Genomic DNA, 19,330 nt, shown 5'->3' with positions numbered 1-19,330 from the left:
TATTGGTTAATTAAGAACCAACTCACATCAACTTCAGTGTGAAACATGACAGTGGAAAAGGCCTAGAGAAGCTTCGGAAGAATGAGTGTGTACATTTTGCATGTCTGGGGCAGTGGAATCGGAAAAAAATTCGTTTTGGAATGTGATGCATTCAAAGACATCAGAGAATGTTATGGGAATATGTGAGCATCGGTTTCTTGGCTTTGTCTTTTTAGCGATTGGATTGTTGGAAGATTGGTCCCACTCATCATCAATTTGAATAAGAAGAGGATTGAATTGAAAAAGGCAAAAATAAGAGAAATAATGTCCCCATAGACTGTTTTTAGTCTCGTGGACATTAAACTATCATTTCATTTCATTACAGATGTCCTAGAGGTCTGAGGGTGTCCCTATTTAGGTAGGAGCATGTTTGAGAATAAGAAAGAGTCAAGTGTGCATGAGCTTCTCGACCGATTACTTTGTGTTGTTCTGAAAGCCAAGAGAGTGGATATTAGTGCTGGCGGCTAGAGTTGGAATTCCAAAATAGACCCATTGGTTAAATTTTGATGGTTTTCACACCTCCAGGGTCCATTTTCATAGTTTCAAGAAAAGATATTTGACAATTTAACTATTTTTTCAACTGTATTTGATGATCCATTCACCCCATGACAAAAAATTTGGCCGTCAAATTCCATATTGCTAGCGAACTTCCTCTGCCATTGTAGGCTCGTCATCGATGTTGAATATCCCATCATCTAGAGGTCGCAGACCATGTTGCACAAGTTCATACATTAATAATAGGTGGGGGGTTTCCTAAATTAATATTAGGTATCATTCTAGGTCTATGTTTTCAGGTAGGGAAGCAAGGAATATGGAGTAGGGAGGGTAGGTTGTTGGTGCTCCCTACTGAAGAAGAGTAGTAGAAGAGCATTCTTTGTTACTTTTAAGGGGGACCTTGATTGTTGCGTCCCATCATTTCTCTAAACTCTTGTCCTAATATGTTCACTTTCACCTCTTACAATCATGCCACATTCATTATGCCAACATGTCAATAAACCATTAATGCTATCCATTAGTTTTAAACCTAGTGGTAGTGAAATGCAAGGGCTTGGGCCTAGGTCCCATTACAGGCTTAAGACTGTTACAAAATTTCAAAGTTTCCATACCATATGATGTAACTCATTTCAAATAATATAATATAATTAAAATCTTGACAATGAAATTTGATTTCATGGGAATAAGAGAATTGCTATAAACCAATGAAAGGGAATTAGGGGCTTAGGTATGACAATTTAAATATTTAACTTAGTTTTGCTGATCTTTTCCCTGATTTTATGGAAATGTGACCATGTCTGAGACATGGTTTACAACTCTTGTATGGAAAGCATGGCTTCACATTTGAGTCATCCCTTCACATTGGATTATTATTATTTTTTTAATTTTTTTCCAGGGAATTGTTGGTAATGGTTTCTTTAATTTCATTTTTCTTAGGGAATGTTATAGTACACAATTTTGAAGTTTTCTATGTAAGTTTTTTAGATATATAGTTAATTTTTTGGATTTTAATGTTATAATTATATTTTTACTACGAGAACTTGTATATATAAGTATTGGAATATATGAAGTATTAACAATTTGTAATAGGCATATAAGATATTTTAGAAATATTAATTACCCACAAATATATGCATGTTAAAGATTGTTCTTAATAGAATAGAGGTTATCCTTAAGTTGCTGGCCTATACTAATATTGTAGAAGTTTTAAAGTTTTGGGGTATAGCTCAATATCTTTTTTTGGTACTTTGGTAATGTGTCCTTGACTTGTGAGACTAGCATATGGTCTAAGAAACTGTGACCTAAGATCATCTAAGCTATCAAAATTATCTCCTCCTCCAAATATTCATAATCTGCCCAATATTCTCATAATATTCCACAAAGATAAATAATATTAGGCACAAATATCCATTTATTCATAAACCTTCCTAGTGAATATATTAAAGTTAAAAATAAATTATAGTTTAATTTAGAGGCATGGGCCTTAATTTATGTCTAATTTAGAGGTCCACCATATCCCCCTGCTGAAAGTGTTGCTCATCCATTGAGCAACTTACTGACCTCATTGTGCCTCATCCATGGCACTGGTGGCCTGTCTCTTGTGCTTTAAGAATCTTGGCTATAAGTTCTGCAAGGACAAGCCCAAAAACATATTTGTGCAAAGAAAAATCATTGCTTCCTGAGACCATTAGCTTTCCTTCTTCCCCTTATTCAAGATGGGTTCTTGAATATCTTTTAGTTTGGAAAGGTCTTCCACACCCTTATCAACCTTCAGCTACCTTGTTGCACCATTTGTACACCTATAACACCTTCAAAATGCATTTAGATGAGAAGTACGACATCCTGTAGTAATTCATGTCAAAACTACAGGAAACCTATAGGAAACCCTGTTAAAACTACAAGAAACCAGTTTTGAGCATAAATGATAGTCTGAGGTTAGGGCAGGCCCTCAACTTGACTCCCATGCCTTTCTCTCATTTCTATAACATATTTTAGGCCTTGGACAAAAGCTAGAAAGAGATTAGAGACCTCTTGGAAAGCCTCTTTTCATCATTGCAGTTTGAGTTCTGTTTTGATGGTGGATGCCTCATTTCCTTTTGTTGCCTTCTTCTTCTCTCTTGTGGCCTAGATGATTGCCTAATGGCCTTGGAGTTCTCTGTTTTGATTAGGTCTCTCTTAGGCTCTGTCATTTTGGGTTTCAACACAAACTTTTTCTTTCTTCCTTCTTGTAGCAGCATTTTGCCTTCCTGTAGTAGTCATTCCTTCTTCCTTCAAAGTCTTCTAACTGTATGGGAGTGATGAGAAATGATGTAGGTTTGTGAAAATGGAGAGGATGCTTTGTTTTCTTTTTCAAGAAATTTTTAGGGTGAGATATGACTTGTTCTTGAAATTATGAAATGGGATGGATGAATCATGGATAGATAGTGAATATGAAGTGGATGGAGGGCTTGGAGTGCTGTGGTGACTTGGCCTTTGCAAAAAAATTCTTCTTTTAACTGCTGACCTTATTCCTTGAAATCATCACCCTTCATAATTTGACTTTTCACATTGCATGAGTGAAGGAGTGAGTTGCAATTCTCTAGTTGAAGGTGGCTGAGACTGTTGACCCATCCTTAACTCATAAAACCTCATCTCTCATGCATTGACAACAAATTACCAACTATAATATGCTCAAGAGAAGAGGTCAAGAATATTGCATACCTGTACCTACTTGCTGGTTGTTTGAGAGACTTGCATGCTGATATTGAGTTGATGTTGATGTGTAGGTGTTGGATGGTGATGATGATGATCCTGATGCTACTGCTAAGCTTTGGAGGAGCTTCTTTGACCTATTCTGAAAGTTTGGTGGTTGAAGGTCTTTTTAACACGACGGGGATGTTACGATGGCGACATCAGTAGCCCAACGGGAGTATTAACTAGAATTCATAAAAACATCGCGTCCAAAACTTATCTCTTTTCATAATCGGTCGAGAACTGGCAATAGTCATAAAGCGGGACTTGTTTTTTCCTACAAGTTCCGATTGTGATTTGCAATCCATCACATCGCAACCTGGTACCTGCTGGGGCTGATTCTGACTTGTTTGCGATATGTGATGTGCAATCGCATCATAACCTTGTACCTGTCGAGGGCTAATTTGTAACACCTTTCCACCTATGACTTGCAATATATGGGGCTGAGACTGCTGACCCATCCTTAGCTCATAAAACTTCATATCTCATGCATTGAAAACAAATTTCCAACTATAATATGCTTAAGAGAAGAGGTCAAGAATATTGCATACCTGTACCTACCTGCTGGTTGTTTGAGAGACCTGCATGTTGCTGTTGAGTTGATGTTGATGTGTAGGTGTTGGATGGTGATGCTGATGATCTTGATGTTGCTGCTAAGCTCTGGAGGAGATTCTTTGACTGATTTTGAATGTTTGGCCGCTGAAGGTCTTGTTAACACGACGGGGATGTTGCGATTGCGACATCAGCAGACCCGACGGGAGTATTAACTGGAATTCATAAAATCCTCGCATCCGGAACTTATCGCTTTTCACAATCGGTGGAGAACTAGCGATGGTCATAAAGTGGGACTTGTGTTTTCCTACGAGTTGCGATTGTGATCTGTGATCTATCACATCGCAACCTAGTACTTGCTGGGGCTGATTCTGACCTATTTATGATATGCGATGTGCGATTGCGTTGTAACCCTGTACCTGCCAGGGGCCGATTTTTAACACCTTTGACTTGCGATTTACTGGACCCAATGGCAGCTTGCCACTTGGTGCCTCCTCATTCGCTAAAGGCCTTGCCACATCATCCAATCTTGCCATGTGGACAAGTCAAAAATGAACTTTGACTTGCTCTAACTTCTACTTGGATTTGAGTGTCATTCACACCATTGGATTCATAATGACGAGCTCTTCGATCTGAAGCTGAGTTTAACAAGATTCTAACACTTTGATTTTTAAGCATAAACTTGAGCACCTGATCACAAGGAAAATGGGTTCATGGTGGGATTTTGGTAGGATTTGTTCAGGTTGGTTGGGACAAAGTTAATGTCAAGTACTAGTTACCACCCATAGATTGATGGGAAGACCAAGATAGTCAACAAATGGATGGAGATCTATTTGAGAAACTATGTGTTAGGCTAACAAAAAGCTTGGATAAAGTGGTTACACTTGGGAGAACATTCTTATACCATGAATTATCACATGTTGATTGGGATGACTCCCTTAAGAGCCCTATATGGGTATGATGCACCAATATTTGTAGATCAGTTTTTTGGAGACAGTAGGGTTCCTATAGATAAGGAATAGATTTAGGAGAGCCAAGACATACAACAAATCCTCATAGATAATTTGTATATGACTCATAATAAACAAAACATTTATGCATATAATAATAAGGTGGATCATAGCTTTGAGGTTGGGGTCCTGGTATATCTTTGTATGTAACCCTGATGACAATCATTACTTAAAAAGAAGGGGGTAGACAAATTTAAACCTAGATTCTATGGACCCTACATGATTGGGAGGCGCATGGAAGAGGTGTTCTATGATATGGAAGGCTTCTAAAGAGGTGTAAGGTACACAATGCCTTCCATGTTTCATGTGTCAAGAAGTCCCTTGGGTAAAACATTGCCACTTCTATTGAGCTTCCACCATTGGATGAAGAAGGGGAGTTGATTCTAGTCCTAGAGGAAATTTTGGAGGTAAGGGAGAAAAATTTAAGGAACATGACCATTAAAGAATACCTGGTCAAGTGGAAATATTTTCTTGTCAAAGACACCACTCGGGAAGGAGAAAAAATTCTCTAAATCCTAGATTGAAGTTGCTTGAGGAAAATCAATCTTGGGTGGGGAGGACTATAATCTCCCCATCCACTTAGGAGACATAAGGGGATGATTCCACTAGCCTAATTAAGTCCACATATGATAGGACAAGAAAATTAATTAAGGGAACACAATTCACCTAGGAGAAAACCTTATAAAAGCTAAAGGGGGGGAAGGGGACATGCGCCCTAGGCTAACAAAAAGTCACTTTTAAATTATAAATTGAGAAAACCCACTAAAGTGACTTTTATTAAAATAAAATGGTAAAAGGGAGGCAAAATAGTCAAGTGAGATATAGAAAGGGGAAAATGAGGAGTCTCTCCTCATTCTATCATTTGCTCACTTGAAAAATAGAATTTTGGAGAGCTCTTAAGAAAGAGACTAGGATTTTGGAAACCCTTGTTCTGATTGATGGTTTCAGTGTTGAAACTATACACCCTAGTAGGTATTAGAGCAGAATCACTAAAATTTTGACATTGGGCTTCATTATTGACAAAGATAAAGACAATGGAAGAAATGGAGTAAGTTTTAAATGTGTTATTAGTTGATTTTATAACTTGATGTTTGGTATTTCATATTATCTTTGCGGATCCGTTGGGACTAGGCTCACATCTAGAAGAGGACGAGTTTTTGGATTTATTTGGAGGGCCAAATTAATATTGTTTGTTGGAGCATTAGGCTGAGTTCCTACTATGTTTTTTGGACGAGTTTGGTTGGTTAAGGGGGCAAGTTTCCCACTGTTAAAAGAGGCTAAGATTGTCAGTTAAATAGGTTGAGTTATATCATTCCCAAGGTCTGAGTTCTATTGTGAGTTGGGCCAATTTTATACATGTTAACATAGGATAAGAACCACATTCCTTACTGGCCAAGTTGATTGTCATAAACAGTTTGTTTGCAGGGCTGAGTTTATCATACTTTGGGGTCGACTCACAACCAATCCTTTAGAGGTCGATTTGTTGATTTTAAGAGGGCCTAGTTCCCATTTTGGGTGTCTATTTGAGCTATTGGTGAATATTTGTCATTATTCACTGAGGGTTGGTTGAGATAGCTACATATATTCTATGTTGTTAGTCCAACTTATCTCTGTCTGCTGAGTTCTAGATTTATCTTCTGAATGTAACCTACAACTTGGCTATTGTACTGAGTTTCTTGATATTTATTATTACATTTCTCTTAATATTGTTGTGGCATGCTTCATTACTAGTATGTACCTTCTCTGAGTTAAATATAATTCATATATTGTTGTGCTGAAGCATTTTCGTGGTGTTATTTAAAACTATGCACACATTTATTTAAAATAAATGCAAGAGAAATGTACCTACAACCATATTGATGCAAATTGTTTCACCAAATACATCATTGAAAAACTTAAACAAACTCAAAAATCTTAGGGGAAAAAATTGAGATATTCTAAGGGGGCATCCTACAACAACAAGTGAATATAGAGGGGAATATGAGTTCATTATAAGGAAAAAAAGAACTTAAGGGGATAAGGGAAATAAATAATAATATTCTACTTTTGTCCACTTTACCTTAAGTTTTTTAACATTTACCTATGTTACTAAATTTTGACAAACTTTTGGAATTAGATTTATAGGTATACATGGGTTCCACATGATGCGAATGTATGAATTTCATCATACAAATGACTTTTCATCCATATTTATGTCGATATGCATGGTCTATTTTGGAATAGGGATTCTAGAATTTCCATTCTTAATTTGAGAATATTCTTCATCACATATACAATTTGTGGGATGAAATCAAGAGTTTCCAAATGGTTTTTCTATTTCAAAACTTATGCGTGATGTCTGCCACCTCTAAACCATTTTTCTACTTCAAAATTTCTTCGATGTATTTGCTACCTTCACTTTATTATGACGTTAAAAATAATTAACATTACATACATCAAATGACACATAAGTGTTTTGATGACTATCGAAGTTTGTCAACCCTTTTATTTATATGGTTGTGCTAGTTTAATGCATATTGACCTTTTGTAGAATTTTTCTCTGAAATCGATCTATAATTGTTTTGGATTGATGAAATTACAAATATCAATCATTAACATTGCAAAATCACTTTACGAGAAGGGTATTTTTTGGGTTGTTAAATCTATTTTTACATTAAAAACAATGATAGAAACAATCCAAAATTTCATTTTCAGTGTAAATTTTATGCCTAATTTCAATGATGGCAATTAAAAAAAATTCAAATTCATAGAACATTTGACCTTCTTTATATTTTAGTGGTTGTCGTCCACTTTCTCATTCTATTGGACCATGTTGTTTTAGTGCAATTCCTTCTAAATTTATTATGATACCTATGCAATAACCATATTCAAAATTCAATTATGAACTTTGGAGAAATGATCAACCATTATAAATAGGGGGAAATCTATTGTTCCTAGAAGAAAATATCCCCTTGTTGTTGTTGTTTTTTTTAAGAGGAAAAAACGTTGATTCTATTAACAAAAATAAAACGAGTACATGTGTAGGATCTTCATATAAATTGCAGAAATTGGTCTAGTATATAAGGATAGCCATTTATGCCAAGACTAATAATCAACTATTTTCTTAAACAAACATACATTCATATCTCCAATTTCTAATATAAAGTTTCTGAAAATGTCTATCACTAAACTTTCATAAGATAGAAATATATGTTGACTGGAATAATACAGATATCACAATAAAGTAGAAAGGAAAGTTGTTGTGTGCAAAAATTTGTCACGGTAGGCTGAGCAGACCCTCATCCCGTGTAGTGTTGTCCACCAGGAGTCTGAATTTCATGTATCCATAGGGATCTCAAGTTCCATCCTTAGACAATTTGTCCACCTCCCTATTAGATTCTCTGTATATATGAGTGATAGCGTATGTAGTGAGAGATCCCAAGGTGTGATTTATCCTCTTTATCCAACTCGATAGTGAGGGTGGATCAAACTCTAATTGTCCCCTAATTCCATCAATAAGAGATTTGGAATCCCCATAGATATGTTGGTCGTTTAGTTTCTTTTGTTGTGTAAACTAGAGTAGCCCCCATAATGTGTTTACCTCAAATCTTATGTTGGTGCCTATGCCTCTATTCCAATATAGATACTATTGCTTTCTTCAGTCTATCTGAAGTACTCTTCCATATCCACATATGCCCAGCTGTGCAGCTCCATAAAAAAATCTAGCTAGGATACTGATCAATGTAGGGCTCAATCTATGGGAAAGATCAACAGTGTGAATAGTCTTATGAGTGATAGCTTTAATCCATGTAAATACCTTATGAACAATCTAGATAATGTTGTATTGCTTTTCTTCAAACAATTAATGGTTGCGTGCCCTCCAAATTTCCTAGATGATGTAGAGGGGAAACTCATAATTTTTTTTAATAGCTTGCTAATTCATTATGTAGTCTTCAAGGTTGTTTGTCCTCCTGTATGGGATATGTAGTGCAATAGATATGCATTCCCATATTATATTGGTAATTGTACATGAAAAGAAAATGTGAGTGACAGATTCTGACGCTACCCTGCAGAATATACAGTGACCTGGACCTGAGTGGCCTCTTTTCATTAGATTATCCCATGTTAGTATCTGATTCATCCATGACAACCATGCAAATAGAATGGTTTTGTTGGGAGCCGGCCATTTCCAGATTTTGGCGAACCATGTTACATTGGAGGAAAAAACAATTGTTTGAGAAATTGCATTTTAGAGAAAATAATTTATTTCTTATAAAATTTCTTTTTGAATGTTGAGTAACATTAACACTAGAGAGTATAATTAATAAAAATGGATTTTAAATTTATAAAAAATACAATTATTTGAATTTTTCAAATTACTCAATGTGAGAAAATTTAAAACCAATTTGTAGAAATTTTCCCATGATCTCACAGGAACCATATCAAAGTGCATATAATTAGATGAAAAAACACTTGCAAAAAAATATTAGTATAGTTGTTTTTTTAATAGAAATGAGAATTTTTGAAGAATTGATAACCCACACAGGTGGGGAAACAAATTGTTCACCAAACCACTCAAACTAAGATGCTTTGAGTCCAAAGAATTAATAGTTAATTCCAAAATACTAATATTTGTTTATTTATGGACATTTATGTATGTTATTCATTTTTTGTTTATAAATCCTTTGTGTAATGGGTAAACAAATATTTTAATGGAACGAATATATATATATATATATATATATATATATATATATATATATATATATATATGTTTATAAATCCTTTGTTTAATGGGTAAACATATATTTTAATGGAACCAATCTATATATATATATATATATATATATATATATATATATATATATGTATGTATGTATGTATATGTATATATATATATCTACATATCTATATATATATATGTGTGTGTGTGTGTGTGTGTGTGTGTGTATGTATATGTATATGTATATATATATCTACATATATATATATATATATATGTATATACATACATATATATATATATGTATGTATGTATATATATATATATATATATACATACATATATATGTGTATGTATATTTATATATATAGATATATATATGTATATATGTATATATACATATATATATATATATATATATATATATATATATATACATATACACACACACACACACACACACACATATATATATATATACATATATATACATACATACATACATATATATATATATATATATATATTCGTCCAATTAAAATATCTGTTTACCCATTAAACAAAGGATTTATAAACAAATAGATATATATATATATATATATATATATATATATATATATATATATAGTGGGGTTGAAGGAAAGAGATGAAGATGGAGAGGAATTATGGCGTTTTCCGTAAGGGTTTAGGGTAAAACCCTAGGGTTTTTATTGCAGACATCTGGAGCAGAGTACCCTTATACCGTTGGTATTGCCCGCCGTTTCTGTTTCACCTTGTCCATCGTTTTCGGCTGTCGAATTCTGGCTTGGAACATGGGGGATACAATGGAAGTAGAAGAGCTCGATTATTCCGAGGATCACTATCTAGACCGTGTAATCTTTGGAATCCTAGCTTCACCTCGCCATCATCTGGCCGTAATTTTTTGTTCGAACCTGCTCTGCCTATTTCGTCGCCGGTGGTCTCATCTTCTAGGCACTGTTCTGCACCTCCTCACATCGGGTCACTCTCGATAGATTCCCCTGCCTTGGATTTCCCTCCTTTATCACCTGGTACTCTGCACATTTTGACTGCGAATACACCCCCATCACCCTCTTTTGATCCTCATCCGTCCATTTCGACATTTTTCACCGCGCCGCTTGCAGACATCCATACCTCTGCGGCTCCAAACCCTCCCTCATTTGCTCACTCGCCGTCGGGCTGTTTCAAAACCCCTGCGGTCCAGGTAAAGTCCGCTAAAATATTTCCTTTGGAGGGATCCCCTGATCCATTGGTGGACAGCCCATCTACACCTTGTTCGGGCAAGAGAAAGACCAAGTGCGTGAAGGAAACCTCCAAGGACATCACCATCCGATTTGGTGAGACCTCTGCAATTGGGGAGGCAGCATACATGGCTAGTATGGTGTTTGTTGGGCATGTCCACGGCAGAGTGTACTCGGCTACCAGACTTACTCTATGGGTCAAGGAGAGATGGGGTGGATTGTTGAAGGAATTCCTGAGGTACAGATCCTTCCCAGGGGGTGGTTTTCTCTTGACTTTGCAAAGGAAAACTATACGGATTTGGTTCTCGCTAGGTATTGGCATATTGAGATGGCCCCATTCCTTCTTAAGTGATGGAGTCCCTTGTTCAACCTTGAGAGAGAGCAAATTAGGGCTGGACCCCTCTCGGAACGCTTGCCGGGGCTTCCATTACAGTACTGGTGTGAGGAAGTCTTCATCAGAATTGGTAATGCTCTCGGTACCTATCTGGATCATGATCGAACATTTGTGGAATCAAAGAATAGAACCCTCACTCAAATTCTGGTCCATTTGGACACACGTGAGGGTTTGGAGGAGAAGATTACATTACAATGGGGGAAGTTCATCGGGGTCCAGATCCTGGACTATGAAGGGGTCTGTTCCACTGCCGGCGATGCCACAGGGTGGGACATATCTTCAAAGATTTCCCTCTTATAAAAAAATCAGAGGACACCCCAAAAGCATCACCTGCACCATCCAGGATTGACTCGCTAGCCGTTTTGCGCTCTCCTGCACCGGGTCCTAGTCCTTCTGCAAGCACTCCCCTACATAAGGCGGTGGATGTTGTGCACAGATCGATCTTGCCACCGCTCACCAGGTCTCGAGCAGTTGCTGAAGCTGCAAAAGCTTCGGGTACTCCTCTAACCTTTTCTACCTCATCTATTGGTTATTGTTCATCTGTTGTTGCATCTTCCATATACACATCTATGGCACATTGCACTATGTCGTCTCCACCCTTAATGGCCACTACTGCCCCCTCTTTGCATTCGCTCACTACATCCTCCACCTCTCCATTATCCTCCAGGGTTTCACCATCTCATCACTATTATCTTCGTTCCCGAACCCTAGCTAGCGGTACCCCAGTTCGACATGCTGGACTGGGTCTTACTCTACCTAGTTCAGTTCCTTTGACATCTCGGGGGAGGAAATCTGATCTCTCCAAAGCCATCAAGCGTGTTGGGGCTGAAGTAGCCTCTGGTCGTCAATCCACTCTCGATGGGGTTCTTAGAGCTTTGAACACCCCGAGTGGAGTTCCCCCATGAAGTGTCTCTCTTTTAACTGCAGAGGCATCGCTAGTGCCTCTAAGAAACTAGCCCTGCGGAGACTCTTTGAGGTTGATCCTATCAATATCATCTTACTTCAAGAAACCCTAGGTACAACTGATCACATTACCAGCTCTCTGCAATCTATTTTCCTGGGTTGGACCTTTTTGGCAATGGATGCTATGGGGAGATCTGGAGGACTTGCCATTCATTACAACCATTGCACCATCAGGCTTTCAGCATCATGGGGAGGCCACAGATTCATGGGCATAGATTTATTCTCGGTTGAGCTTGGAACCAACCTTCGGGTTGTCAATATTTATGGACCTTGTCAACAGGGGGAGAATTTCTAGCAGCATATGCTAAACCTCTCGATATTTTCTTCTGATCACATCATCATAGGAGGAGATCTAAATTTTTCCTTGGGTTTCTGTGAATCTTGGGGGTCTATGGCACAAGTGGATTCAATCTCAGGGTTTATGACAAACCTTCTGGAGCAGTACAATTTTGTGGATGTCCCCATGAATAAACCCCTTCCTACTTGGAGGAATAGAAGGGTGGGTGAAGTTGCACTTGCGTGAAGACTAGACAAATTTCTAATGAAAGGCCCCCTCTTACAACATCTGCATCACTACAACAATGGGTTGGTTTAGGGGGCATTTCGGATCATTCCCCAATCTATATGGAGGTTTTGAGCCCTCATCCTAAACCAAAATCCCCCCTTAAATTCAACCATGTTTGGTTACAGGACCCTACCTACATTAGCTTGGTTACAGACTTCTGGGCTACCAACCTGATTAATAGATTTGATTCCTTGGCTAAAGGGTTCTGTAATAATCTGTCCAAGCTCAAGCATCTTTCTATTAATTGGGCTAGAGAGAAGTATCTGAGGGAGAACTCGCTACTAGCCCACATTGAATCTAAGCTGAGTTCTTTGCCCGATTAGAGAAGCTTGGGGTTTATTTCAACTGAAGAAAAGTCACACCTAATTGAGCTAGAGAACCAAAAGGCTCAAATTTTGAAGGAGAGAGAGGAATCCCTAAGATTAAGGAGTAGGGCCATATGGTTGAAAGCTGGGGATGACAACACTAGATTCTTTCAAAATTATGCTAAAGGAAGAAAGGTATCAAACACCATCTGGAATCTTCCACTACCTGAGGGAGGAGTTGCTGACTCTTTCAATAAACTCTCCCATCTTGGCTCTACACATTTCAAGAATCTATATAAAAGCCCTCCTGGTTCAAATCTTGCTGACATCATAAATGTGGCTGGACATTTCCCCAGATTTGTTAATGAGGACAAGGCAGAGGAGCTATATGCACCGGTGACTACTGGTGAACTTGAAAGCACGTTAAAATGGTTCAAGAAGGACAAGAGCCCGGACCCGGATGGCCAGGCCATAGAAATCTATCTTGCATTTTACGATCTTCTGGGACAGGATTTGTTGAAAGTTGTGGAAGAATGCAGATTATCTGCATCGTTGTACAATGCCATCAATTCAACTTTCATTGCTCTCATTCCAAAATCTGATACTACTTCCTCTTTCGATGATTATAGGCCTATATCTTTGTGCAATTGTTTGTACAAAATTATTTCCAAGATCATTGCCAACAGACTCCGGCCTATTCTCTCTCGTCATATTGCCCCTCAGCAATTTTCCTTTCTTGAACATCGACAGATTCATGAAGCCATTGGATCGACACAAGAAGCAATTCATTCTATCTGGACTAGACATCATAAGGGCATTATTCTCAAGATAGATCCGGCAAAAGCCTTTGATCGTGTCAGCTAGCTTTACATTAAGATGCTCCTTATCCATTTGGGCTTCCCTCATCACTTCATCACTTGGATTATGGCCTGCATTACATCCCCTACCTTTAGTGTCCTCATTAATGGCTTTGCTTCTCATTTCTTCCATTCAGAAAGGGGTCTTAGACAAGGCTGCCCACTCTCTCCCCTCCTTTTTTTGATTGTCATGGATGGACTTAGTCGCTTGATTGCATCGGCTAAGAAAGATGGAGATCTCTGTGGTCTCAAGATATCAGATGATTATTTTCTCTCTCACCTCTTATTTGTGGATGATGTTCTCATCTTCCTTGATGGTAGTATTCGAGACTCTCGTACCTTCTCCAAAATCCTCCTTCTTTTCTCGACTGCTACCAGGATGCTAGCCAACCAATCAAAATCTACCATCACCTTTGCCCGAACCTCCATTTAAGAGTCCCACCTTGCTCATCAGCTTTTTCCTCACTGTATCCATCCATTGGACAGGGGTCTCAAATAATTGGGATTTTGGATAAAGCCTATTAGTCAGAGGATTGCAGATTGGGTTTGGCTAGTTACAAAATTGGAAAAAAGGTTGTCCATCTGGAGTCACAGATATTTATCCAGGGCAGGCAGGCTTGTTCTTATCAAATCTGTTTTGGAGGCAACGCCAGTCTTCTAGATGGCACTTGCATGGATACCCAGGAATATCTTAGCTCGTATACAACAACTTTGCAACAGATATCTCTGGAATGGGAATCAGGACAATTTTTTTTTTGCATGGGTAAGCTGGAAGAAGATTGCATTGCCTAAGAAATGGGGCGGTTGGGGTCTAAAAGATCTCCCTTTATTTGCACAAGCCCTTGTTGCAAAAATGGGTTGGACCCTGCTGACAGGACAGAACCTTTGGACTACCATTTCTTATCATAAGTATATCTGGCCTCAGCACATCATGGACTGGGTCCGATTGCCAAGTTGGCCAAAGTCAGGCATCTCAACAGTTTGGAAGGCACTCCTTCACTCTCTCCCTCATATCAAGGACAATCTTGTGTTGTGAATCAATGATGGTTCAAAGGCCTGCATAGGCTTGGATCCTTGGACTAGAGGAGGAGGAAGATATCAGCTGTCTAGAGATCTCATACAACATCTACACTCCCATGAGATCAAGGTGATTGCAAATATTGCAGATCATCAAAACACCTGTATTTTTTCCCAAGCATGGAAAACTGCAAGGCAGCTTGAATTACCTCCATGTTGGCACCAGGAATGGCATGAATATATCTCTGCACTATTTGAATCGCTTATCAGGATTAAAGAGGGCCCTGATGAACTTATTTGGTGTTATGTGGAGAATGGTATCTACTCTCCAAAGTCAGGGTATCTATCCTTGATCTCCCAAAAAAAACCAGATCAGATTACATCTTTGTGGAAGTCCATTTGGAAACTTATAGCGCCTCCTCAGACCAGATTGGTTTCCTGGTGTATTCTTAGAGGTAAAGTACCTATGGGAGAGCACCTCACACATAGATCTTTTCATGGACCTAATTGGTGCACCTTATGCAAAATCTCATCCGAATCGACTTCACATATTTTTTTTGAATTGCTCTGCCCTGATTACTCTCTGGCATATCTTATCTTCTTCTATACATTTTTCTGGGCAATGGACTGGTGACGATCTCGACAGTGCATGGGATGATTGGTTTAATCAACATAAGGGATCCAAACTTCAAAACCTCCCTTTGATTATCAGCTGGTATGTTTGGCCCGAAACTGTTCTATCTTCGACAATAGGCTTGTGTGTTGGCCTCACATTGCGGCATGTATTGTATCAGCATATAATGAGTTGCCCGAACCACAACAACCTAGAGCCCGCAGACCTCATGCACCTCCTCTCATTGATAAAAGCACACCTTGGGCGTATTTCGATGGTGCAGTAAATCAGCAGGGATGTGGTTGCGTTTTATCCTATACTTAAGTGAACAACATTACTATACAGTGAAGATGGGTTTAGGAGCTGGAACTAATAACTTCGCTGAACTAATTACCCTTCGACACCTTCTGCATTTCTCTTTGGGACATCATTGCATGAACATAAACATTTTTTGAGACTCAAAGATCATCATAAATTGGTTCAATAATATCATTGCTTGTCACATACACACACTCAGTAATATATTGGATGAAGTCAATATTTTCAAGGCTCAATTTAATAACATCACTTGCAATCATATTTGCAGGGAACATAATAGCAGTGCTGACGAGCTATCCAAGGAGGCCACGACACTTCCCAGAGGAGAGTGGATGATCCAGGAACAACAGGGGACAAATGAATACCGCTACTATCATCGCCCTTATATTGATCAGTACTATCACAGGGCAGAGAGCCCTTGATCACTGGTTATTATGTCTATTATTGAGAAATGTAAATTTTGACTTTGTATATATTTTATTTCACAAGACATATATGTGGATTTTAAATGCCCTGCATGGCATATGTATAGGCTTATAACAGGCTCCTCTTACAGTTTTTGGAAGATCACCCTGTGTAGTGAATCTGAAAGGTACTTAGCTTTTTGGTGAATTTTTTAATCAAGTCCTCAGAGGCTAGAATGATACAGCATATGCAATCGCATCTACAATATGTAATTTTTCTAAGTTTTAATGAAAAATTACGATTTTTCCAGTGGAAAAAAATAAAAATAATATATATATATATATATATATATATATATATATATATATATATATATATATATATATAGTTGGGGGGGGGGGTAATTTATTCGAAAACTATTTTTTATTAATTGTATTACTATATATATATATAGAGAGAGGGGGGGGTAGTGGTGGGTAATTTATTCAAAAACTATTTTTTTATTAATTGTATTACTATATTTAATAATGTAATTTTAAAAATTACCATTAAATTAAATATCAAATTTAATATGTATAAAATATCTATATTTAACCCTCATGAGGTGGATGATTGAAGCGAAAGGGATTTCATGGGGGCGGGGGTTGTCTGCCACCCTACTGACTCCCATGGTGATTAAGGAGGGGGGTGGCATGACACACCCATCCCATGCACAATGTGTGTAGAGTAAACATCATTTAATGACAACTTGCATCAAATGCTATTTCGTTTATCCTTCGAAGGGTATGTAGAGGAGAGTAGATAGGGGTCTTAGATGGTTGCAGGGTTGCTAGCCAAGCTCCCTTGTAGCTCGGTTGACAATTTTTAATTTGGGATGTTGGTTGAATGAGTCGGGGTCTTCTATGGGATTCTCAGGCTAGGATGGAACTAGGTGGCATTGTTGTATAATGCTTTATCATTACGGAAAGTGCGGTATGGTTTTACAAACTCTTTGCTCCATTTGGCAGGGGAAGATAACCAATTTGATAAACATGACAATTTGGAAGAAATTGAATCAGGGCTTCATCACCCCTAGCCGAAACAAGAATTACATGCATGCAATAAGCGCTAAGGTTTCATGACATCCCAAATTAGGCTCTGAGGTAATCTCGACTGCTTGGCTTATTTAGTTTAACTCTAATGCTCATTTCTTCTATAATGCTTTTACTGTATTTTAGAATTGTCATGGCTATGACTCTAGGGATTTCCCTGTCCGTATATTCATTGGAATTTTGTATTATTGAGCTTCAATTATTGTCTTGTTCTAGTTTTCTATTGACGCCCCTTCCTCGACCTTAGTTCCTTTAGGGTTAGGGATTTTAGTAGGGGATGGGGCTCCACCATATCGCATACATTGTCTTCTCATCCTCCTAGTGGTGTATTCCATAGATGAATTAACATAACAGTTAGGAAAAAGTAATTATAATAAAGCGAAGACACTCTTGTGCACGTCCAACGGAGCTTGAGTGGAGAGATTGTTTGAGTTAGTATCATGAATGCCTCCATAACAAGTGTTGAGATGGGCCAGCAACACAACTCATTATGCCTAGGTGACAGGGTCGTAGCCCTGTGGGGAGGGGGAACATGGGCAATCTAGTTGCGGCTAGCCCAACCATTCACAGGCTAAGATTTAGGCCTAGGAGGCTGTTGCTACATTTCAGACCACGACCTCTCCTAGCACTCAATCTGATATTCAAAGATTGGAGAGGATTATGCACTGGGAGAGACAATCTTTTTCAGATTCCAAACTTATCGGAGAAGTCTCTCATTGGCTCCCGGACCCAAGAAATACTAGGGGGCAAAGATCATAATACATACATTCGGTCACTTTACATTGGCAATTAAAAATAATGTTGGGGAAAGTTCTCAAGGAGAAACATGATGATTGCAACAAGATTATTTCCTTCCTCAATGATTTGTAGAGGAACCAATGGATGATGTAGGACAATATGGCTTGATTGGAGGCATGTCCGATTCGTCTAGATGCTCGCTTGGAACACAAGGAGAGACATATTTAGTGTGAATTTCCAAAGCCTCCTCCCATGTTCTAATCCTACAAATCTTGTGTCAGTCATTTCTTCAAATTCCTAATGGTTAGAGGTTGTGTGAAGATTTCAATAGTTTTTTGGTTTCTAGGTACTCCCTTGTTTTAGCTTTCTCCATCTTTTTGGTTAACACAAAAAACTTGATGCCAACCAATAAATCCAATAAAAATGACTATATATATATATAATAAAATAATACTTTCATATTTAAAAAACTTATAATGATAATATTATATATATTCTAACTATTTTATATAATATTAATGTCAATAAATAAATTTATATGTCCACGCATTACCCAAGATTAAAAAAAATAAAACCAAAAAAAACATCTTTTTTTAGTTAAACCTCTGACTTACGCGAGACTGTTTCTCCTATGTCGAAATACCTATTGCTTTATATTTCTCCTACGTTGAAATACATCAGGACTCTTCGAGAACCGTGGGAGTAACGAGCCGATTAATGGTCACCCCCGTTGTGTTCTCGAAGGCCTTTGCGAAAAGAATCTCCGGGAGGTCCAGCCCAAGGCAACCGGGATTCACGCCAAAACGGACGCTGCCTCAGGCGATCATACAGACGTCCTACAGGTCTGAGAGCGTCACCGGTCAGGCAGTAGCTTGTTTGAGAATAGGCAAGAGCAGGGTGTGCACGAGCTCATTGACTAACTGTTCCATGTGGTTCTGGAAGCCGAGAGAGTGGAGCTCGATGTTGGTCGTGGTCGTCACGGATGAAATTTGAAATTTGATGGGTAAATTGTTTATTAAAAGTAATTTGTTTTTCAAATATAATTAATAAATTATAAAATCATTAAAATTCTTAAGACGATAATGATTAATTAAAAAAATATAAAAACTAACTAATAAATCTGTTTTGAAATTCCAACCCTTATCACAGCCTTCCTCCGCCGTTCAGACCCTCGTCGGCGTTGAAGATCCCGTCGCCCACGAGGTGGCGGACCACGTCGCATAAGTTGGTACATTGACGATTAAGATTACGTATCATTCTAGGTTTAATGTTTTTTC

The sequence above is a fragment of the Pinus tabuliformis genome, chromosome 9 (genome assembly GCF_031772625.1).
Source record: "Pinus tabuliformis cultivar Carrire ecotype Pingquan chromosome 9, CPIR1, whole genome shotgun sequence".
Taxonomy (NCBI): Eukaryota; Viridiplantae; Streptophyta; class Pinopsida; order Pinales; family Pinaceae; genus Pinus; species Pinus tabuliformis.
This window is presented reverse-complemented; position numbering follows the sequence as displayed.